Genomic DNA, 24,976 nt, shown 5'->3' with positions numbered 1-24,976 from the left:
CATTTGAGGATCTCTCCCTCATTACAGTCGATCAGGTATATGAAGACGAGCAGCAAAGTCAGTCCTCGGGGAATGTGCAGGCGACCTTGGAACGGACAGCTCACGGAAGAACCCCGACCAAACCTAAGAGGAGGCGTGTAGTGGTGATAGGGGATTCCCTACTGAGGGGAACAGAAGCAGTGATCTGTGGGCCTGACAAGATGTCTCGGGAAGTGTGCTGTCTCCCCGGGGCTAAGATCCAAGATGTAACTGATCGACTGCAAGGAATCATAAAACCCACTGACAAATACCCCTTCCTCTTGGTTCATGTGGGAACCAATGACACTGCAAGCAATAGCCTCCAGAAGATCAAAAGAGACTACGAGGCTCTGGGCAGGAAATTGAAGCAATTCAATGCACAAATTGTCATCTCATCTGTCCTCCCAGTTGAACAACGTGGCCCAGGGAGAGAGGGAAAAATAGTTGAAGTGAACAGCTGGCTTCGCAAATGGTGTAAACAGGAACGGTTTGGATTCTTAGATCACGGACTGAAGTTTCTTGAAGATGGACTTCTGGCAAGCGATGGGCTGCACCGCACAACGGTTGGGGGAATGTTTTTGCCAAAAATCTCAGAAACCTCATCAGGAGGGCTTTAAACTGACTAATGTGGGGGAGGGAGACAGTGCTCCTGAAGGTAGGAGTCTATCAATTGATGAAGATGATCATCCAAATGTCATAGACCAAATGGAGCAAACAGCACGCAGACCTAGTGGTGGGAGGAAAAAATCCTTAAATAAGAGACACGGTGGAATGATTAATGGACTTCAATGTCTGTACACTAATGCGCAAAGCATGGGAAATAAACAAGATGAGCTTGAGCTCTTGGTACAGCAAACTAAATATGACATAATAGGCATCACTGAAACCTGGTGGGTTAAGTCCCACGACGGGAATGTAATAATGGAGGGATATAATCTATTTCAGAGAAACAGACCAGACAAGAAAGGAGGAGGAGTGGCGTTATATGTCAGGGATGTGTATACCTGTGAAGAGATCCAAGATTTAGAACCTCAAAGCCAAAGTGAGAGCATTTGGGTCAAAATTAAGGGAGAGAAGAATAACAGTGACCTCATTGTGGGAGTTTACTATAGATCCCCAAGCCAAATGGAGGACATAGATGATGCCTTCCTGGAACAGATGGCCAAGCATGCAAAAGGAAGGGAGATAGTAGTAATGGGGGACTTCAATTACCCGGATATTTGTTGGATGTCAAACTCAGCCAAGAGCATAAGGTCAAACAGATTCCTCACTGGCCTTGCAGACAACTTCGTTGTCCAGAAAGTGGGAGAAGCAACAAGAGGAACAGCCATTTTAGATCTGGTCCTAACCAATGTTGATGACCTGGTTAGTGGGGTAGAAGTGGAAGGATCTTAGGCGCGAGTGATCATGCTCTTCTGAAGTTTACTATACAGCGGAAAGGAGCAGCCAAGCATACTAGGACTCAATTTCTTGACTTTAAGAAAGCCGACTTCATAAAACTTAGGGAAGTGCTGGGTGAGATCCCATGGAAAGTAATACTAAAAGGAAAGGGAGTTCATGATGGCTGGGAGTTTGTTAAGAGGGAGATAGTAAAAGCACAACTTCAGGCAATACCAATGAGATGGAAATATGGAAGGTGCCTAAAGAAGCCAGGGTGGCTATCTAAAGAACTTTTAACTGAGTTAAGATTAAAAAAGGATGTGTACAAAAAATGGAAAAGGAGGGAAACCACCAAGGAGGAATTCAAACAAATAGCCAGCACGTGTAGATACAAAGTCAGAAAAGCTAAAGCACAGAATGAACTCAGGCTTGCTAGAGAGGTTAAAAGCAACAAAACAGTTTTTATGGGTATGTTCGTAGCAAAAGGAAGAACAAAGAAACAGTGGGGTCACTCAGAGGAGAAGATGGTGAAATGCAAACAGGGGACACAGAAAGGGCTGAACTCCTCAATGCCTTCTTTGCCTCAGTCTTCTCCGATAAAGAAAATAATGCCCGACCTGAAGAATTTGGAGCAAATGATTCAGCAGAGGAAACACAGCCCAGAATAACTAAGGAGATAGTACAAGAATACTTGGCTAGTTTAGATGTATTCAAGTCTCCAGGGCCAGATGAACTGCATCCAAGAGTATTAAAAGAACTGGCAGATGTGATCTCAGAGCCACTGGCAGTCATCTTTGAGAATTCCTGGAGAACAGGCGAAGTCCCAGCAGACTGGAGGAGGGCAAATGTTGTCCCTATTTTCAAAAAGGGGAAAAGAGAGGACCCAAATAATTACCGCCCAGTCAGTCTGACATCAATACCAGGGAAGATTCTGGAGCAGATCATTAAGCAAACAGTCTGTGAGCACCTAGAAAGGAATACTGTGATCACCAACAGTCAGCATGGATTTCTGAAAAATAAGTCATGTCAGACTAACCTGATCTCGTTATTTGACAGAATTACAAGCCTGGTAGATGAAGGGAACGCAGTGGATGTAGCCTACCTTGATTTCAGCAAGGCATTTGACAAGGTGCCCCATGATATTCTTGTAAAGAAGCTGGTAAAATGCGGACTTGACTATGCTACCACTCAGTGGATTTGTAACTGGCTGACTGACCGAACCCAAAGGGTGCTCATCAATGGTTCCTCTTCATCCTGGAGAAGAGTGACTAGTGGGGTGCCACAGGGTTCTGTCTTGGGCCCGGTCTTATTCAACATCTCTATCAACGACTTGGATGATGGACTCAAGGGCATCCTGATCAAATTTGCAGATGACACCAAACTGGGAGGGGTGGCTAACACCCCAGAGGACAGGATCACACTTCAAAATGACCTTGACAGATTAGAGAACTGGGCGAAAACAAACAAGATGAATTTTAACAGGGAGAAATGTGAAGTATTGCACTTGGGCAGAAAAAATGAGAGGCACAAATACAAGATGGGTGACACCTGGTTTGAGAGCAGTACATGTGAAAAGGATCTAGGAGTCTTGGTTGACCGCAAACTTGACATGAGCCAACAGTGTGACGCGGCAGCTAAAAAAGCCAATGCAATTCTGGGCTGCATCAATAGGAGTATAGCATCTAGATCAAGGGAAGTAATAGTGCCACTGTATTCTGCTCTGGTCAGACCTCACCTGGAGTACTGTGTCCAGTTCAAGAAGGACACTGACAAACTGGAACGTGCCCAGAGGAGGGCAACCAAAATGGTCAAAGGCCTGGAAACGATGCCTTATGAGGAACGGCTAAGGGAGCTGGGCATGTTTAGCCTGGAGAAGAGGAGGTTAAGGGGTGATATGATAGCCATGTTCAAATATATAAAAGGATGTCACATAGAGGAGGGAGAAAGGTTGTTTTCTGCTGCTCCAGAGAAGCGGACACGGAGCAATGGTTCCAAACTGCAAGAAAGAAGATTCCACCTAAACATTAGGAAGAACTTCCTGACAGTAAGAGCTGTTTGACAGTGGAATTTGCTGCCAAGGTGTGTGGTGGAGTCTCCTTCTTTGGAGGTCTTTAAGCAGAGGCTTGACAACCATATGTCAGGAGTGCTCTGATGGTGTTTCCTGCTTGGCAGGGGGTTGGACTCGATGGCCCTTGTGGTCTCTTCCAACTCTATGATTCTATGATTCTATGATTCTAAGATTGATACAAAAAGGGGATGAAGATTTATCAATGAACAAATGTGAAGTACTGGAAATGGACTGGATCTAGACTTATCCATTTTTCCCTGAGTAGAATGTGATCCAGAACTGGATTGAGGCTCGATTTAAAGTGGTTCACACAAGAACCGCCATGACAATCTTCGGGAGAGAAAAGAGAGAGGAGCCAGATAGACAGACAGACAGAAAGACAGAGGAAGATCTTACAGAAATTAAAGTGGGTCATACATTGCAAGTTTGACTTAAAAGTCAGTCTTCGATCTGGAAAAGTCAAAGGCTGATCAGTCTGAGGACTAATCAGATTGAAGTGATTTTGAATGTGTGCCTAGGCTGATGGTTTCCAGAGGTACATAATCAGTGCTGTGTGCTACATGCAGAATTGCAACTGACATGAAGATAAGGGAAAGTTCACCTAGCATTCAATTTTTTAAAACAGTTTTGCTGAAATTTTAAATGATTTTTCAAGTTGACACTAAAGAGCTTCAAAAGACAAGTGCTGGTATGTTTTACTTTGGTATTGTTAAAAACCAGAAGGAAAACTTTTAAAAAGCAAATACGATTCAAAAATTACACCAATAAATAAGGCAATATTTTTGGCCAAAAATAAATAAATTCAAAACTGCACTATAACATATTTAGCCATGAATACTTAGGTTTTCAAAAACTATATAGCTGAAAAATACAAATTAAAATATCAGGGTGTGTTTTTTTTAAAAAAACTCCATACATCTAAAATGATCCTGACCAGAAACATAACAGTGAAAGTGCACCAAGGTATATGGGTTCACCCACCTGTTGCCTTGTTGCACATATCTAAGCCACACCTCTTAAGAAAGAGAAAGAGAGAGAGAGAGAGAGAGAGAGAGAGAGAGAGAGAGAAAGCGCACTTGATCAGGGATGAGGAACTGGTGGGTCCCTCCAGAGGCTTCTAGACTACAGCTTCCACCATTCCTGACCATTGGTCATGCTTGATGGGAGTTAGAGTACAACAATATCTTGGAACCACATGTTGCTCATCTCTGCACTAAAGGAATCTAACCTTTAGAGATGGCAATAAAGGCTCCATTCTCTTGACAGCAATGAAAAGAAAGTCTGCCTTCTGCAGTCTGAGAAAAGACAGAGGAAGCACATGGGACACTCCAATGATGCTGTGTCTCGTTTCCCATAGGAAGTGAATGAAGACACATACACACCCCGCTCTGGCTTGGGACTAGTGTGTGAATGGTCTTCTGGGGCACTTCCTTGGCAGATTTGTTCCCTGCATGGAAGTGTGCCTGTAAACTGTAACCTTCAACAGCCTCTGATCCACAGATTTTTAATGGCTGCACAAATGGTCCAGATTGCAAGGGTCACAAAGCACAGGCTCAGTTTGAGCAGCAGATGCAACATGACAACCCGCTGTTTGGCTTGCCTTTTGTTGTTTGGTAATTGCCTGCCATTATAAGAAAAAATGGCCTGTGGTGACTGGGGTGAGCAGGCACAACTCCCGCAGAAGAGCTTTGGCAGCTGCAGTTTGTGCTAGCCTTGGCAGAGCAAGCTGCACCTGCCCAACCGCTTCCTACCAGGAAAAGCATCACCTGCTGTGTCAGCCTGCTGCTGCTCAAGCCTTAGCAATAAAGAAGGAAAACAAAAGAGGGGAAATCCCTGGATCTGATGCAACTGAACTGCCCCTCCGTTTGCCATAGCCTGGTAGGGGAAGGGACATTTTTTGGCTTCGATCTAAAGTAGGCTTGCCAGCCTCTCTGATTCCTACACCTGTGGCTTTAACAATAGCATGATCGGCAAACATTAGCAGGGGATAAGGTTTGTCTCACAGCCTGCTCTGCAGGGGCACTTGTGAAAGCAAAAAAAACAAACAAAGCCTTTATGATTCCAAAGGCACCATATATTTCCTGTGGACTCTCTCAAAGGCAGCTGATCCTGTTAATTTAGTTCACAAAATCACAGAATCGTAGAGTTGGAAGCGACCCCCAGGGTCATCTAGTCCCTCCCCCTGCAGTGCAGGAATCTCAATTAAAGTATCCATGACAGGTGGCCACCCAACCTCTGCTGCAAAACCTCCAAGGAAAGAGAGCCCCCCACTATCAAATAGCTCTTACTGTCAGAAAGTTCTTCCTGATGTTTAGTCCGAAACTCCTTTATTGCAGCTTGAAGCCACTATTTGAGTTCTAGCCTCCAGAGCAGGAGAAAACAAGCTTTCTCCATTTTTTATGTGAAAACCCATTAGATGTTTGAAGATCACTGGACCATAAAGAAGGCTGATCGCCAAAGAATTGATGCTTTTAAATTATGGTGCTGGAGGAGACTTTTGAGAGTCCCATGGACTGCAAGAAGATCAAATGTACCCATTCTTAAGGAAGTCAGCCCTGAGTGCTCACTGGAAGGACAGATCGTGAAGCTGAGACTCCAATACTTTGGCCACCTCAGGAGAAGAGAATACTCCCTGGAAAAGACCCTGGTGTTGGGAAAGATTGAGGGCACAAGGAGAAGGGGACGACAGATGGTCAGACAGTGTTCTCAAAGCTACCACCATGAGTTTGACCAAACTGCGGGAGGCAATGGAAGACAGGAGTGCCTGGCGTGCTCTGGTCCAGGGGGTCACGAAGAGTCGGACACGACTAAATGACTAAACAGCAACAACAATCATATCTCCTCTCAGTCTCCTCTTTTCGAACTCCTTCAACTGTTCCTCATAAGGCTTGGTTTTTTCGACCCTTGATCATCTTCGTCTCCCTCCTCTGCACACCTTCCAGCTTGGCAAAATCCTTCTTAAATTGTGATGCCCAAAACTGGACAAAGGACTCCAGATGTGTCTGACCAAGGCAGAATAGAGTGGTACTATGACTTCCCTTGATCAGGACACTAGACTTCTGTTCAGGTGTGCCGACTTGCCTCTACAGTTGAGGGGACCTGCGCTGTGTGACATGAGCACTCTGTGCGATATGCAGATGTCACATCTGCATGCTGTGAGATGTGCTGGCCTGTCACATGCAAAAAAAAAAAAAAAACAACTCACAACAGGAATCCTGGATTATTCTCAGTGGTTCCCAATTGGTGGTCTGCAGCCCCCAGGAAGTCTGTGTAACCCATGCAGGGGGTCCATAGCACTGTTTGCATAACACAAACTACCATAGAGATATCGTTTTTTTTCAAAAGTAGGGTGTCCATGGCTTGGCTTTAAAAACAGGGGGATCTGCAGCCCTTAGCTTAGTGGGACCCACTGCTCTCGAAGACTAAATTTTAGCAGGTAAGGGCATGCAGCTATGAGAAACTGTGTGTGTATGTGTGTTGAGCAGGGGGTTAGACCCGCAGCCACAACTAACCAAGGCAAGGTTGCTTTCGTTTTGATTTATGCCCTTCTAGTTTTCTCAAACATCAATGTGACATGCAGAACATTTTAAGCTAAGTTCTTCCTATCACTTCCTCTCTGCACTCAGAAACTCTCCGCCTGCTAAACTGCTGCATGTCAGGCTGTCACTGCAAATACAAGAGCATGGCCCTTTTATTTATTTATTTTAATGAAAAAGGCAACTTTACTAATTATGAGATAGATGCTCCACTCTCCTTTGCATTTGATTACTGCAGTGACGGAGAAGCAGGATTATATATATATATATTAACCAGCAAGCCGCATTGTAAGCCGCTGACAGGGAAGTTGGGACTATTTTCTTACAAAGTCTGTCTGCCACACGGAAGCTGAATGTGAGGACAGCCCCATCCCCTAGGAGTTATTTGGGGCAAGTATTAAGAGAGGGAACTCAAGGAATTGCAAGTGGCAGAGAGCCAGAGCTGGCAACATGGTGGTGACCCCACCCCCGGGCCAGCCCTGTCATGAAGAAGGGCATTTTGGCGCCTGAAGCAAACCACAAAATGGCGCCCTGCCCCCAGAGAAGATCCACACTTGTCTAACAGGGATGGGGCACCATTTGTCCCCTGCTACCAGTCACTAATGAGCTTAGATAGACCTAATGGTCTGAACCAGTCTAAGGCAGCTTCCCATGTTTCTACGTTCCTTGGTCTGAGGACGCTTGTTGCCAACTACTTGTCTCATGTAATCGTTCCCAGCTGCAAAGACGCTGGCGTTTGACAGCTGAGCTGTTAGCACATCCAGTACCTGCCTGTTTGCTTTGTTCAAGGATGGGGTACCTGTGGCCTTCAAGATGCTGTCGAACTCCCATCAGCCCCAGCCAGCATGGCCAATGGCTAGGAATGATGGGTGTCACAGTCCATCAATCTCTGGAGGGCCACAGGTGCCCCATCCCTGGAAATCTTGCTCCAAATGCTCTCACCACTGGAGATAAGCAGATGCAGACTCTAGATAAGCCTTTTCTTAGCATGGCTAAATTTTTGGAACATCATCTGCAGAGCCATCCACACCAGACATTTAAAGCACACTTACAGTGGCTGGGTTCCCTCAAAGAATCGTGGAAACTGGTTTACCCCTCACATAGCTACAATTCACAGCACCCATAACAAACTACAGCCCCCAGAATTCTCTTGGGGGGGGGTAGCCATGTACTTAAAATGTATGATGTCAAGGTTTTCTTAGCAACTAGATGAATTGTCAGAGGAAGACTATTTTATTTGCTCTGTCCTTTGTTTAATGGGTTTTTTTATTTACTGTTTTGCTGCTGCCTCATTTAGTATTTGTTGTCCCCCCCCCCCGGCAGTTTTACTTAGAATTAAAGGTAGGCAATGCAGACATGCTGAACAGAGAAGCACTTGCATATGCCTGTTAAAGGTTTGCCACATGGCAACAGTGATTCCACTGTGGTCACAGCCCCTGGCCATGCTGTCCCCCAGTGGCTTGGAAATTTGGGAAATCTTGTACAGTAGTTGCTACTCAGTAAGGTTTTGAGTGACTCCTTTGCTTCTGCTGATTTCAATTAGTGTGCGTGAGGCTTTGGATTGCTGGTTTACCCACTTGCTCTCTCCCACAGGCCCAAATATGAATCCTGACCGAGTGGTTCACTGTAAGTCTCTACAGCAAAGCTTTAGAACTGATCCCAGGGCACTTTGTTCAGCCTTCTTTGGAATCCCTGCAACTGGTTCCTTTGGGGCCCCAGCGATCCTCTCACCCAGGTCTACATTTGGGTCTGTGGGACAGAACATGCACAAACATAGCTTTTCTTACTCTTCATTAGGGTCATTTCTTGGGCCAAGGTTGAGAGCCCAGCTTAATGGACAGACTATTAATTCTGGGACTATTGGGTTGCAAGTATTGGGATGGAACTGCTCTCTCTCTGCCCCACAACACACAAACACAGCATATTGACGCTTGCTCTCATTTCCCCTCCTTGTCTTTGACAGTTTGGTGCTGGAGGCTTATGAATATTAATTGGGCCTCTTGAATAATTGATCCCCACACCCATCAATCCCGAACTTGAACTGACCCTCTTTGTACACACTCACATGCACAGCACATAATGCCAGGAGGGACCTGGCTCCGGAGTGTGTTGGCGCAGGGCCTCACATAGTTGGGGGGGGGGGCGCACTTGTGACTGCCCACTGATGATTGTGCATTGTGGTTATTTGCATGTGTTTGCAGCGGCTGCGCTGGCAGGTAACTAGATGCAGAGAAGAACCAGGCTCCTTGTCAAATGGATCTACGAAAGCAGGGATTTTGGCAGGTGCAGCTGCTCATCCCAAAGGGGAGGAGAGAAAAACAAAACCTGCCAACATTCTCTCATCCAAGGTACAGGAGCACTGCCTTCCTTTGGACCTGGCCACTTTTTATACGATAAAACAACATAATCATAATGTTACATTAAGCTATTTGAACAAGCCCCTAGAACCAATATCTGACTGAACTAAGTCAGAAAGAGAGAGAGAGAGATAAAATCTTTCATCTGTTTTTCCCTTGTGTCTATTTTTAGATTGTAAGCCCCTTGGGGATCTGTCTCCCCCACTGTTTTCTTTTTGTTTTTTGCAAAACAAACAAATGCACTGTACATCTCTCCCTCAAGAACCCCAGATAGTTAGGCTGCTTCCATACCCTCCAGCATTTCTCATAGTGATTCCCTATTTAATAATAATAATAATAATAATAATAATAATAATAATAATAATAATACTTTTATTATCTATAGTCCACCCATCTAACTGGGCTGCCCCAGCCACTTGGGGGGCTTCCAACATATATAAAAACATAATAAAACATTAAACATGACACAAAACAGGGCTGCCTTCAGATGTCTTCTGTGGTTTAACTTTTATGTTGCCATGATATAGCAAGATAGCCAGACTGACAAAACAAAGCTATGGTTTGTTTTAAGCAGAATTTGTTCAACAAACCATGAGTCACCTCACAGAAGAGCAAACCAGCCATGGTGTGTTTCTGCAAAGCTCGGTTTGTTTTTCCCTCATGCCTCTATAGTTTGGTGAGCATCTGGGATGGGGTGATCAAACAAACTGTAGTCAAGCGGACTTCCGGGTTAGCGTCATCGGCGAATGGCGGAGTTCCTCCGACCGGAGGAACGGGCTCCGTGGAAACTGGGTCTTCCCGCCATGGCGAAGGCGGGGACCCGCTAGAAATCCCAGGTGGAGGAAGCCTGGGAACGTGGGGTTCGGCAGAGCACCAGGAGCGCCTCCCCTACTCGCGGGGAACCCCATTTTGGGGCTCCGGAGCGAAGTAGGGTGAGCGGCGCGGTGCTGCGAACTGATTGCTACTTTCACGGAGGGAAGCCGCATAGCCATTGCCGGAGAGCGCTGACTTTTTCCTGTTGACACTTGGTTCTAAACAAGTACCCGTGAGTAGAAACGGAAAATTGGATCAAGAAACATCCTAATTTGGCACCGAAGCGGGAAGGTTCAAAACAGGAAGTCCGCCTTCCGCTTTTTGTAAACAGACTGAAGCAAAAACCCTGTAAGCTAATAGCCTGGAAAATTGTTTTGTAAAGGTCGAAATTTCCTTCATTTATAACCACTAAAATCCCCAACTTGACTGTTTAAGTCTGCAGGAGAGGGAGTAAAGAAAAATAAGTTTCCACCGTCTCAAACCTGGGAACGGGGGTCAGAGACAGAAATTGTTTGAGACGTCCATTGACTGTGAATGGAACATTTTGACAGATAGCTAAAAAAGAGAAACAAATTGATTCCAATGTTGCCTTTTGCATTCTAAAGAAACAAAATACTTGAAAATTGAAAGTAACTTTCTTTTGTTGGATATGCTTTAAAAAGACGGTTACAAATAGAAACTGTCTCCTCTAGAGGGAGCTTGTCAAATTGTTGTTGCAGTTTACTTGGGACTTCACAGCTGCGAGATTAAGATCGTGGAAGCAGACAGCGACCTTGAATAAAAATGTGTTTGGAGGAAGTTTTGGTGCTTGCTTTCTGCAAGACGAGCGCTTTGTTGGAGCAGCTGCACGAGAAGATGGATTTGATGAATGAGAAGTTGGATTTGATGACTGTTGTAGTCAGGGAATGTGAACAAATAGGGAATACTGACGCAGAAATTATACAGAGACCAACTCAGGAAACTGGTTCAAGTGTGCAAATGCAAGGGCAGATGATAATGGAAGGGGTTGCGATGGTACCTCAAGCAATACAAATGGAGAGATCTGAGGCCCTGCAGGAGCATAAGCCGTTGTTTTGGAAGATTGAATTTGGAATGGGCCAGTGGGAGTCTGGACCTGAGGAGGCTCTTAAACTTGGAGGGACTTTGAAATATGTTGTTAAATATTTTTTGGATTATATTGATGACTGTGGGGAGTGAGACTGTGGGAAATGGGCTGGTTTGATGAGGGGAGATGGAGATAATTATGGGCTGAAATTCCCCAGAGACCTACTCCTCAATGAGTATAAACAAGAAGAAGAAGATCTGCAGAAGGGGCATGGAAGAGATTTAAGAGCCTCGGACATAAGACTACCAGGTTGATGGACTAAATGGAATGGACAGTAAGGACTGACATAACCCGAGACCAGGAAAAAGGGACGTTGGATGAAAATTGGAAAGTCTATAAAGAAAATTTTTTAATTTGGGGAATTAGTGTAAAATTAATGAATATTAGGGAAAATGTTGGAATGAAACTGTCTGGCTTTAGTAGAAATGATATAAGGAGTTATGTATAAATAAGCATTAAGTTTTAAGTTTCAAGGTGTTTTACGGCAAGATAAGGTTAAATAAAGTAACGCAAATTTCTAGCAGTAATGTTATAGAATAAGGTAAAATTGGATTATGAATAGGTGAGAATGTAAAGTTACAATATATTAAGATAAATTATTAAGATAAAAGCAAAAATGGAAAGGATTTGCTGAAATTGCTAATTGAATTAGAATACAAAAAAGGGAGGTGTGAGGAGGTCAGGGAAACAAGTAAATGAAAGACAAGATATGGAAAGATTGAAATGTTTTTAATTGTTTTTATTTTTCTGTATTTTGTATTTTTCTTATTTTCTTTTTCTTTTTCATTTTTGTAACATTTTCGAAACTTTAATAAATATTATTTTAAAAAAACAAAAAAAAACCTGTAGTCAAGCAAGGCTGTTGGGTTCAGGCATAATGCCAACCCATAGTTCAAAGAAGCCATAGTTTGTAAGTCAACAACAAACCATAGTTTTACATCATAATTTGTGCTGGAAACGTGCCATGGTTAGTTTGCTGAACTGGTTTCAGACATTCAAACAAGCCACACTTTGGCTAAACAAACCATGGCTTAGTTTTATGTGCAAACCAAACCTGTAGTTAGTTTCCCTTGCCACTGTTCCCCCACCAGAGCCGTAGCTGGTGATCTTGCGCCCCTGGCAGAACCGTCCAGGTTGCTCCCCCCAGCCACGGACAAATTAGCTCTTCTTTCCTCCACTCCTCCACCCCCCCTTCCCCTTCCACCCATTCAATTCACCCTCTATTTAAAACCATTTCTTACGAGGCAATAATCAATATTTATATTTATGGTCATATTTTAGCCAATTTTGTGCCCCCCCATCGCCTGCACCCCTGGTAGGGACCTACCTCACCACCCTCTAGCTATGGCCCTGCCCCCCAGACTTTGCACAAGTAAAGGGCTTGTTCTAAGGTGTAATGTAGAAGTTTCAGAGTTTCAGATCTCTTTATTTCATTCATTTTCATATGTGGTACTTTAGCTTTTTAAAATTGTACAGCTGGCTTGGTTTGGAATCAAGAGTTTGCATATTTTGTCTCAATATTGTGTAGTTCAAAATGTGTCTTTGTGCACTAAATATGTTTCCTTTTTGTGTGGATGTTTCACTTGTGTAGGATAGGTGATCTAACAGCACGAGCTTATTTGATGGGCATTTGCTAGACATTTTGAATGTTTTTGGGTGATCTTCCTTAAGCCCTTGAGGACAGAGGCAGGGTTTGTAATATGTCTACAAAATATTTTTAAAAGTTGTTTGTCTGTTCACCATGTATTTGGATATTTAAGATATTGTAACCAAATCTTATGTATGGAAGTGAGAGCTGGACCATAAAGAAGGCTGATCGCCGAAGAATGGATGCTTTTGAATTCTGGTGCTGGAGGAGACTCTTGAGAGTCCCATGGACTGCAAGAAGATCAAACCTCTCCATTCTGAAGGAAATCAGCCCTGAGTGCTCACTGGAAGGACAGATCCTGAAGCTGAGGCTCCAATACTTTGGCCACCTCATGAGAAGAGAAGACTCCCTGGAAAAGACCCTGATGTTGGGAAAGATGGAGGGCACAAGGAGAAGGGGACGACAGAGGACGAGATGGTGGGACAGTGTTCTCGAAGCTACAAACATGAGTCTGACCAAACTGCAGGAGGCAGTGGAAGACAGGAGTGCCTGGCGTGCTCTGGTCCAGGGGGTCACGAAGAGTCAGACACGACTAAACAACTAAACAACAAACCAAATCTTGCATGATGGTTCCTCAGATCAAGGAGTATGTTTTTGTCTAAATTTGTATATAATTGGATGCCATTAAAGAAGATGATGGGCTGAACCTTTCAAAATTGCAATTATTTTAACTCTGTATTGATTTTGTTTTGTTTGTTTGTTTCTTAGAATTCTCAAGCAACACTTGTATAATATAAAAAATGCAACTCATGCTTTAATGAGAAGGTGCTACCTAGTTGTTGCTTTAAGCCCAAATATAATGTTGGACAATTAGTAAATTTCTTTAAATAAATGAGTATATGTAAATGAAAAGTGATGATAATGACAACGGCATGTGTGTTTTGTCCCCTTTTGAGAGAAGGACAGCCTAACTGATAAGCGAATATTGTCTGTGTGTTCCTGTTTAAACATATCACAGTCCTGAGGTTTCATTGCCCAAATGAGGGTTCTGTTATTTTGATAGTTGTTACCCTGATGCTAATCCAGCGGGAGAACAGCTGTCAGGAGAAATTTATAAGCCTAAACAGTAAGGTCGTTGCTGCAGAGGAAGAATTCTAGATCTGGAGTAGAAAAATAACCCATATCATGGAAGCCATTCATTTAACGAAGTTTCCACACACCCACACCCTGCCCATTTTCAGTTTATTTTTGTTTCCTCCACAGGCAAAAACAAAAGTCCAGGATTTAGTAAATCCCTAGAGAATTGGGAAAACCTGAGAAAAAGGAACAAGCAACATTTTGCAGAAACCTATGGGTATGTGGGCAGAGACACAAATGTGAATTTGGTAGGTTTAATAGAAACTGATGAAGACTTTTTATTTATTTCAGAAGGCTTTTGGATGCTAACAGAGAGTGATTTTATGTTATCTAACTGTATTGACCATTGAGTTTTTTATGTTCTTAGGATTTAGGGGGTGCAGAGAGTGGGGGAGGAACTATCCTTCAGGACTACTTTAAGAGCCCCACCCCAGGGAGCTGTATAAAGCCCTGCAAGTTTAGCCCGTTACGTCAACCAGCACACATATGGAGCCTGAATGCCATAGTCAACGGACAACAGGTAGCAAGCAGCATCAGCCCTAAGCAGGGTCAGACTATGTGTGAGGCCAACACCTGGCACCCCCAAATGCATCTTCTCAATTTTGTGCCCCCTTGGCTCAGCGTCCTGTGCAAGAGAACCACCCCCACTGCACTGAATCTGGCGCTGCCCCTAAGGTGGCAAGAAACCCTGGGCTGGCTATGTCTGTCCCTCAACCCACCTCAACCCAAGTGGAGGAACCCAGGAAATTCCACCGGGTCTCTGCACTACTAGAGAAAAGGAAGTTAAGTGCTGTCCATGAGGACAAATGGGGCACTGCCCCACCAGCCTCAGCCTTGATTCTTCTGAGCCAGCCTGTTGCCTTCTTGTCTGCAGCCAGCCCAATGGAGGCCCTGGCAATCAGCTTCCACCTCCATAGTCTCATGGCTGCCATTGTAGGCATCAGGGGGCAGAGATTGGGAGAGGAACAAGAATTAATTGCCATTGTCTCTGGCTCCCCCTACTGTTGGCCTCCTGACTTCTACCCTAAAAGTACCCATGGAAACCAGCCACCCCTGGTTAAGTACCAGTCTGGGCAGAGTCAGGGACAAAAGCAAGTGTATGGATGTAACCAGGCTTTATTTGGGGGGGGGGAGAAGAGGCTTTATGGGGGGGTGAACTGAATTATCTGCCACACAATCAGTCAGTGAAGTATTTTTATTTATTTACTTGATTTGGGGTGGGGGGAGCAGCTGCCCCTGGCTTTGCCCATGAACAAGTGGGGTTTGCATTATTGTAGTCTGGCTGGTAACCAGAAGGAGGGTGATTTGAGCTCACCCAGGGATGGCTGTGGGCAGGATGCCTGCATTGCAGGGGATTGGACTAGATGACCCTCAGGGTCCCTTCCCACTCTACAGTTCTATGAACCGCTTTCTCCCATTGTACTACCCCACCCCTCTCTGTACCACTCCTCCTTGGAGTGCTGCATAAAACGAGGCTGAGGGTCACAGACAATTGTCTGCCTGCAATGACCCTCCCCAGATAGAGAAGACAAGTCCTTTCTTTTTTTCATCAGAAGTCCACCTGTATGACACTAGCATCTCACATGAGCACAAATTTTAAAAGGCAAAAATAGAGACGATTATATTGCAGAGACAAGCATCAGAAAATATGGACATTCCCGAGTGAATGAGGATATCTGGAGGCTCTGCTATGGATGACAAGAATATGCAATTCTCAGAATATTTGTAAGTGAACCAGCAGCAAGGAGGACTGCACATCTGCATGCGAAGGGTGCATTTCCTTTTCGTTATTTCTGAGTCATATATCCATGTAAAGCAATTTTTAAAATCCCACTTTTCTCCAAAAACACTTTAAGACAGCTGACAACAGCCAAGCTAAACAACACAGAAGATGTGCAAAAATTAAAAGTAGCCAAGGCTGAAGCAATCTAAATATGAAACAATTAAAACAGCTTGCAACTGAATAACCCATAAAGGAAAGGCTTTTTTCTTTGCAGCTAAAGCTCTCTATAGAGGTGGCAAAGTGGCCTTCCCTTGGGAGGAAGTTCCAAAGTCAGTTCACAGGGTCAGGCACCAGGCACCAGTTCTTCTTCTTCTTTAGCGATCCCTCCTGGCCGAGTAAGATTGTCTTCCATGAACACGGTTTTAACAGTGAGTCCGTAAGTGACTGTGGAGTCCAATTCTGGATCCACACATCCTTCCACAGTGGGGACATTGGTTCCCGGGCGGGAGTTGATCCCGGTGTGGATTTGCCAAGCGTGCCTTCCTCTTAGCACGTTTCTCCCTTGTGTTCTGAGTTCGAGTGTCTTCAAAGTCCAGAACACCTTTGGTCAAGGCTGTTCTCCAACTGGAGCGCTTGCAGGCCAGTGTTTCCCAGTTGTCAGTATTTATACTACATTTTTAAAGATTTGCCTTGAGAAAGTCTTTGAACCACTTTTGTTGACCACCAACATTACGCTTTCCATTTTTAAGTTCAGAATAGAGTAGTTGCTTTGGAAGACAATAATCAGGCATCTGCACAACATGACCAGTCCAACAAAGTTGATGTTGAAGAATCATTGATTTGACACTGGTGATTTTTGCTTCTTCAAGTACACTTGCATTAATTCGCCTGTCTTCCTAAGTGATATGTAAATTTTTTTGGAGGCACCATTGATGGAATCTTTTGAGGAGTTGGAGATGGCATTTATAAGTGGTCCATGTTTCAGAAGCATACAGTAAGGTTGGTAGTACAATAGCTTTGTAAACAAGCACTTTGATTTCCCTGCAAATGTCCTGGTCCTCAAACACTCTGCACTTCATTCAGGAAAAAGCTGCACTTGCAGAGCTCAGGCTATGCTGGATTTCGGCATCAGTGTTGACCCTTGTGGAAAGATAACTGCCCAGGTAGGAGAAGTGATCGACACTTTCCAACGTTACTCCATTGAGCTGGATTTGTGGCGCTGCAGAGGGGTTATTTTGTGCTTGTTGGTGCAGCACTTTGGTTTTTTGGATGTTGAGTGATAGGTAAACTTTTTGTATGCTTCTACAAAGATATGCTCCTGCCAACCTAGCAGTTTGAAAGCACGTCAAAGTGCAAGTAGATAAATAGGTACCGCTCCGGCGGGAAGGTAAACGGCACTTCTGTGCGCTGCTCTGCTTCGCCAGAAGTGGCTTAGTCATGCTGGCCACATGACCTGGAAGCTGTACGCCGGCTCCCTCGGCCAGTAAAGCGAGATGAGCGCTGCAACCCCAGAGTTGGCCACGACTGGACCTAATGGTCAGGCGTCCCTTTACCTTTATCTTTTACAAAGATATTGGACACAGGTGGCACTGTGGGTTAAACCACAGGGCCTAGGAATTGCTGATCAGAAGGTCGGCGGTTCTAATCCCCGCGACGGGGTGAGCTCCCCTTGCTCAGTCCCAGCTCCTGCCAACCTAGCAGTTCAAAAGCGCGTCAATGTGCAAGTAGATAAATAGGTACCACTCTAGCGGGAAGGTAAATGGCGTTTCCATGTGCTGCTCTGGTTTGCCAGAAGTGGCTTAGTCATGCTGGCCACATGACCCGGAAGCTGTACGCCGGCTCCCTCGGCCAATAAAGCGAGATGAGCGCGCAACCCCAGAGTCGGCCATGACTGGACCAAATGGCCAGGGGTCCCTTTACCTTTACTTACAAAGATATTAAGGGTGGTTTGGAGGTCATCCTCCGAGTGTGAACACACTATGTTGTCATCTGCATACTGAAGCTCTATGACAGAAGTTATGGTAACCTTACTCTTTGCTTTCAGCCTACTCAGATTACAGAGCTTTCCATCTGTTTGATATATTTCTATCCTGGTGGGGAGCTTCCCTTGGACAAAGTGTAGGGTCATGACAGTGAAAATAATAAATAGAGTTGGGGTGATAACACAACCCTGTGAATGGTTCACTTTGAGAGCCATTGTCAGGCGTCAGTATCATGGCATTGGTTGAAATCCTGCACTCCTTTGTGATGGATTTAGCTAAGACTCATTTGTCTCCGAAATGAATCATGTTCAGAGTCAGATGCCATTATTTTAAGGATGCTGAAAGGAAAATGGTCTCACCCTCATATAAATTAATGCAGCAGAAGACAGAATTGGGATTTGAAATGACTTTAACAAATTGGAGAACTAAATGGGCCCAAACTAACAGAATGAAATTCAATAGGGATAAATGTAAGTTTCTACACTTAGGCAGGAGCAGCCAGCTGCACAAATATAAAATGAGAGATTGCCAGTAGTACGTATGAAAAGGATCCAGGGGTCCTAGTGGATCACAAGCTTAGCATGGGCAGCTGGGTTGATGCAACAGCAAAAGACCATAATGGTATTCTAGGCTGCATCAGCAGAAGTCTAGTGTCCAGATCAAGGGAAATCATAGTCCTGCTCTAGTCTGCCATGGGCAGACCATACCTGGAATACAGAGGGCAACCAAGATGATCAAGAGTCCAAGCCCTATGAGGAATGGTTGTTTAGCCTGGAAAAGAGGAGACTGAGAGGAGATGATAGCCATCTTCAAATATCTCAAGGGCTGTCACATGGAAGAGGGAGGAAACTTGATTTCTCCTGCTTTGGAGGGTAGGACTTGAACAAATGAATTGAAGTTACAAGAAAGGAGATTCCGGCTAAACACCAGGAATAACTTTTTGACAGTGGAACCTTGGGAGGTTGTGGACTCTTTCCTTGGAGGTTTTAAAGCAGAGGTTGGATGGTCATCTGTCATGGGTGTATTAGTTGAGATTCCTGCATTGTAAAGGGTTGGACTAGGTGACCCTTGGAGTCCCTTCTAACTCCACAGAGCTATGGTTTTATAATTCTATAAGTGAATTCGCAGATTGTGTATAGCAGGGCCTTCTTTTTGGGAGCTCCCTTCCCTAAGAGCAGAAGATGACATCCTTCCTGTGTGCCCCAAGTGGGCAACTAATATTCTAACAAGGACCATATTTTGAACTGAGCAAGGTCTGAAAGGCCAGCGACTTTGGCTGTGGCCACTGACTCACTCCAGCATGAGCCAAATGTGGATAGAAGCCCTGCTGTCCTGCTCCCCCTCCCCACTCCATTTAGCCTGAGCAGGTGAGGCATGTACTACTGAAATCATAAGCACAGGAAGACTGAGAAAACCCCACTGGCAAACTCCACCAGCAATAACCATGGCGTCTGCCAGATCTTCATCTTCTGGAAAGAAGTCGGTTACCTGGTTACCTGGTAAACATGACCTATGCTCTGATTAGCTGAATTAAGGGGTTTGATGGCAGTGATTCCTGGGTAGTTTGCAGATGTGACAGGCCTACTTTGCAAGGCAGTTGTGCAAGGAAGAGTGTAAGCAGGCTCTCCTTGCCTCCCCCAAGAAGCATAATCTATTTTTTTTAAATGATATTTATTAGAAGTTTCAAAAATTACAGAGAAAGAAAAACGAAGAAAACAACAACAAAAGAAAATTTTCAAAACATATGTAACAATACTTAACAATAGAGGGAAAAAACAAAACAAAAAAACAAAAAACATAAAAACAAACATAAAAATCAATACAACAATAACAATAAAAACACAATATTCCATATCTTTATCTTTCATTAACTTGTTTCATCGACCTCCTCACACCTCCCTTTTTGTATTCTAGTTTAGTTATTTATTTCAGCAAATTCTTTCCATCCTTCTCAATTTTTTTTAAATAGTTTGTCTTAACAGTCTAACCTATTAATTAACTCAACAAATCATTTCCATCTTTCACTATATTCTGTCATTCAGTTTACCTTAGTTTATTTTAACCTTATCTTCCCAAAAATACCTTAAGACTTAAAACTTAATATTTATTTATACATAATTCCTTATAACATTTCTGCTAAAGCCAAATATTTTCATTCTAACATTTTTCCTAATACTCATTAATTTTACACTAATTCCCAAAATAATTTTTTAAAAGTTTTCTTCCAATCTTCCTCCAGCGTCTCTTCTTCCTGGTCTTGGGTTATGTCAGTCCTTACTGTCCATTCCATCTAGTACATCAACCTGGTAATCTTATATCCAAGGCTCTTAAGTCTTTTCCATGTCCCTTCTGCAGGTCTTCTTCTTGTTTGTACTTGCACTTTACCTTGTCTTTTGTAGATCTCTTTCTTAATTTCTTTCCTTTCTCATTGAGGAGTAGGTCTCGGGGATGTTCCAACTCAAAAATATCTCCATCTCTCCTCAGCAGATCGGCCCATTCCCCACAGTCCCATTCCCCACAGTCAACAGTGTTGTCCAGAAAATATTTAAAAGCATGTTTCAAAGTCCCTCCAAACTTAAGGGGCCCCACAACTCCAGACCCCCCCTGGCCCACTTCGAATTCAGCCTTCGACAACAATAGCTTATGCTCCTGTAGGGCCTCGGGCCTCTCCATTTGTGTTACTTGAGGTTCAACAGCAGCCTCCTCCATTATCTTCTGCGTTTGCACTTGCTCTATCAAAACAGATTCCTGAGTTGGCTCCTGCATAGTTTCTGTATACATATTCACTGTTTGTCCAAAATTTCTGACTGCAACAGTCATCAAATCCATCTTCTCATGCATCTGCTCCAACAAAGCGCTTGTCTTGCAAAAACAATCACCAAAACTTCTTCCAAACACATTTTTGTTCAAGGTCACAGTCTGGTCCCACGATCCTAATCTCCACAGCTGTAAAATCCCCAGAACGACTCCAGCAACAATTTAACAAGCTCCCTCTAGAGGAGGCAATTTCTATTTGTATCCATCTTTTAAAAGCAGATCCAACAAAGAAAAATTACTTTCATTTTTCGGATTTTTTGTTTCTTTTAAATGCAAAAGGCAACATTGGAATCAATTTGTTTCTCTTCTTCAACTAACTGTCAAAAGATGTTCCATTCACAGTCAATGAACTTCACCAAAAATCTCCGTCTCTGACACCCCGTTCCCAGGTTTGAGACAGTGGAAATTTATCTTTCTTTACTCTCTCTCCTGCAGGCTTGAACAATCAAATTTCCCCTCTTTACTCCAGCTTCCAAGAGGGGTTTAGATGATCAAAACAGGAGGAATTTAAAACCTTTATGTGCAACTTTCGGGACTTTGGCTTGCACGATTTTTGCTTCAGACTATTTACAAAAGCGGAAGGCAGACTTCCAGTTTAGAACCTTCCCGCTGAGTGCCAAATTAAAGTGTTTCTTAGCCCAATTTTCCGTTCTACTCACGGGTACTTGTTTAGAGTCCAATTGTCCCCAGGAAAAAGTCAGCGCTCTCCGGCAACGGCTGTGCGGCTTCACTCCGTAAAAATAGCGGTCGATTCAAAACACCGCGCCGCTCACCCCACGTCGCTTCAGATCCCCGAAAAAGGGGTTTCCTTGCGTGTAGGGGGGGCGCTCCTGGTGTCAGCCAAATCCCACGTTCCCAGGGTTCCTCCGCCTGGGATTTTTAAAGGGTCTCTGCCTTCGCCGCGGCGGCAAGACCCAATTTTCGTGGAGCGGGTTCCTCTGGATCAGAGAAATTCCGCCATTGCCGATGGCGCTAACCCGGAAGTCCCAAGAAGCATAATCTAAAGGCTCTTTCATCCTCCCATGGCCAGGGCACTGTCGATAAGCATCTCAGACACCATTTACCTGAGCTTTGCTTTGTATATGCAGAACAGAAGTAACTACATTTTGTCATATATTGAAGGCTTTCCCCCCCCCAGGGCTGGTTGGTTTATTAGTGCCAGTTGGCTTCTTAAAAAAAGTATCTTATTTTTGGTGTAGTTTTTACTGTGATCTTTTGTTGTTGTTGCTGCTGCTGTTGTTGTTGTTGCTTGTTTAAAGAACCTGTTTGCTTCTCTTGAGTCCATGGATAGGAAAGGCAAATAACAAGTATTATTATGAACAAATGGAAATAACGCAGTACAGCCAGCAAGCAGTGTCAGCAGCTGATCAAGGGACTCAATTGCTACTTTGTGCAGGGAGAACTGTGGCCTTTGAGGGCACCTTGAGAGATTTGCCACTGCATCAAGTAGAGATAATTTTATCCTAAACCTTTCTGGATGAATGTGTACCCAATGCTCCTCCAGCAACAGGGACCGATTTTTGGTAGCAGGAAAGTTGTTTTGTTCTTGCATTTGATTTGGTCTCCAAGCCTGCTCCCTCTCACTGACCCCTAGGTGGCCTCAGGAAGTCCTGGGCCCCCATTGCAGTGCACATCTCACAGAGCTAGTAATTTCTTCACAGAAGCATTCCTCATCCCAATGTAGAAACTGCCCAGTTCCCTCAACTTTTCTTCTTTGCTCTTTGATTTGAAGCCCCCTTCTCGGCTGGGAATCTTTCTAATTTATCTGTTATGTGCTGACCTTCTTTTCTTATGGGACATGACCAAAATCTCCAAAATTAACCTAGATGAGGGCATCCAGGCAAAAAATAATAATTCATAAATGAGCTCAGTTGCATTAAGAAGAGGAAATGGGGACCCGGGGGGGGGATATGAATGAATCAGTGGACAATTATTGAATGACCATATCCACTGAATCCTAAACAGGGGTCAAAGGGAGACTGCCCAGAAGAACCCACCACAGCTGGGTGCAACAAAGAGCTCCTCTAACTTCTCTTTCTCTTTTGCCTCTGTTTTGTTTACCCGGTGAGGCTGCAGTTCTTGCCTGCTCAAGGGAAAGCATGGCTAGTTTCTCTCCTTTTTTCTGATGAGATTGCTCCCCCCCCCATCCCAGAAGGTCATCTCTGGGGAAGGACTGGCCTTTAGCAAAGGACAGCCTTTGCCCTTCATACTCTGAGCTGTGCCTTCCCCATGTGGAATTCGTTTTTCTATTCTGTCGCAACCTGTGCAGGGTGATTACAGGATGACACTGAAAAGCAGAGAAGGCGCAGATGAATGGGTGGTTCCCATCTGCCCAGTGTCTCCAAGACTTCTGCTTCTGTCTAGAAGATATCTTAGGGGGCTGGACGTGGGATCTGCTCTCATCCAACGCACGTTCTCCTTGGGAAGCTGGGGCAGGACAAAAGAGTCCCATGGAGGAGGGTGGCTTCTCCCAGCGAAACTTTGTCCTCCACTTAGAGTTTCTGCACTGCTTCAGAGTCTCTGTCCAGGCTCTCAAGAGTTGCAGTGAGCAGTGGAGTCAGACGGTTGGCTCCTCTACACTGACTGGCAGCATCTCCTACAGTTTCAGGCAAGAAGTCTCTCCCAGCCCCACCTGGAGATGCACTTGGGCAGGTGCTTTCTTCCTGAGCTGTGCTCCCCTTTCCTGTGGTCACCCTCAAAGAGCTTTCCTTCTTTGCTGCCATTTTAGAGGCTTTTAAGGTTGGGAACAGAGCAAGAGCACTTCAACCTCGCCATTCCTTGAATCAAAACATAAGTGACAGCACAGTGAAGTAACACAGTAGAGCTAAACCTGCTGCCAGTTGGCACACCATGCACTTCAGTACATATTGGGGCTGTTCAGTTAATTCCAAAGCACTTGGAACAAAACTAGGAAGCAATGTGTTGATGGCTACTGGCTGGTTGGAGGCAGGCAGGCATGGGGAGTCAAACTAACCCTTAAAAATGGCACGGCCTGCTTGGCTGCATTGAATGTGCACGGAGATGGAAGTCTGTGCCCCCAGTTAGTCGAGTCCCAAGGTTCCCTCATCAACCTTCCTGGCTATGGTGGATCACCTTAAGCCCTGGCTTCCAGCCCCACCTCACCTGCCTGTGCAATTTAGGAGGGGAACACTCCAGGGATGACCCAAGGAGTTGTTTCTCTCTCTTTTTTTGCCCAGTCCTAGATGTAGCATGTACCATGGTGACAAAAGAAGGGCAGCTTTAAAAATCATTCCAAATACCACAAGCATAGCATTTTCCCTTTTGTGCCAGAATCAATGATTGCTTGGACTGGATTTGACTTTAGAGAGCTGGGAAAGGTGGGCTGCAGAACTCCTGGCTTGCTTATATCCTCCATCCTAGGTGGGGAGTGGGATGCTAGGGAAGGTGGGCTGGGCACCAGGGAATCCCTGAGGTTTTTGTCCCTGGAGCAGGAAGCAGGATGGGGGAATAGTGCAGATCATTGAATGGACCTAAGTGGATGCGTTAAAAAGAAGAAGCGGGGATGGCCAGATGGGCTGGGAGAATGGTGCTGGGATTGAGGAAGGGGAGCTGAGGAATTAGGTCAGTACAGAGGACGAGATGAAGCCGGGAAACTTTCCGCCTAGCTGCTTCCCCACTCCGCCCCTTCCACCTCTTGCATCCCGTCTCCCGCAGCAACCGCATCCTTCGACCGTGGACTGGGGGACCCAGGCTCACTCACCCGCTGCCTGGCCTAGGGCACAGCCGGGGTCCGGCTTCTTTTGCTGGGGTCAGTAGGTACCCAACTCCTGCTTCCAGCTGTCACGCTCTGAAGTCCCAGATTTCAAAGCGGGGGGGGGGGGCGTTGTAAGGAGAGCAGCGTGGGGGCCGCCCACTTCAGGGAATGACGGACATAGCTTCCTAGCCAATGGAGAGGCGAGGGACCGCCCAGGTGGAGATCACCACTCCGTGGGGTGGGCAGGGGACAGAAATGATGTCATGATGTATGGAGGAGAGGTAGGGGGAAGATGTTGGGATGATGTTAGACTGACTTCCATCTCCGCCGCCGCCGCCGCCGCCGCCTTTTCTGGAAAGGGCCACAAGCCAGGCTGGGGAATAATACCTTGGCGAGGTTTCCTCTCCCTTCTGGGGCTCCGCTCGAGGCTGAGCAGGGGAACACACAAGACCAGGACACCCGGGCTCTCTCTATGGGCTGGAAACGCGTCTGTTAAGTCTTGGGGGGCAGACTGGGGAAGGGGAAATTTCCTAAGAAATTGGGGATAGGCGTATTAGGGGTAGGCATAGAAGGGGCTGACGGAATCCCTTCTGCTAGAGCTTGTGCAGCTTGGAAGTAAAGGCTGCCGTCCTATGCATACCCACTTTGGAATAAGCCTCACTGAACCCAGGGGAACTTACTTCCAAGTTTACCTGCCCAAGTGTGAGCCAGGAATCCCAAGTTAAGGCACTTTAATA

At 45.0% G+C, this 24,976-nt stretch overlaps 1 pseudogene across 4 annotated transcripts in view; it reads right to left on the bottom strand.

The window, feature by feature from the left end:
• Positions 1-24,349, bottom strand: part of LOC307205961 (leucine-rich repeat neuronal protein 1 pseudogene) — a 40,817-nt pseudogene extending 16,468 nt beyond the window's left edge. For 2 of the 4 annotated variants that reach the window (XR_013843957.1, XR_013843958.1), the window contains exon 1: positions 24,246-24,343. The product of XR_013843957.1 is annotated as a leucine-rich repeat neuronal protein 1 pseudogene (transcript). Of the gene's footprint in view, positions 1-7,781; positions 7,947-24,245 lie in introns of those variants that run through there. The other 2 variants (XR_013843959.1, XR_013843956.1) reach the window with 2 other exon arrangements.
• Between the last annotated feature and the right edge of the window lie 627 nt (positions 24,350-24,976).

The sequence above is a fragment of the Podarcis cretensis genome (assembly GCF_951804945.1).
Source record: "Podarcis cretensis genome assembly, chromosome: 17".
NCBI lineage: Eukaryota > Metazoa > Chordata > Lepidosauria > Squamata > Lacertidae > Podarcis > Podarcis cretensis.
The sequence above is the reverse complement of the archived record's forward strand: the minus strand, read 5'-3'. Positions and strand labels throughout refer to the sequence as shown.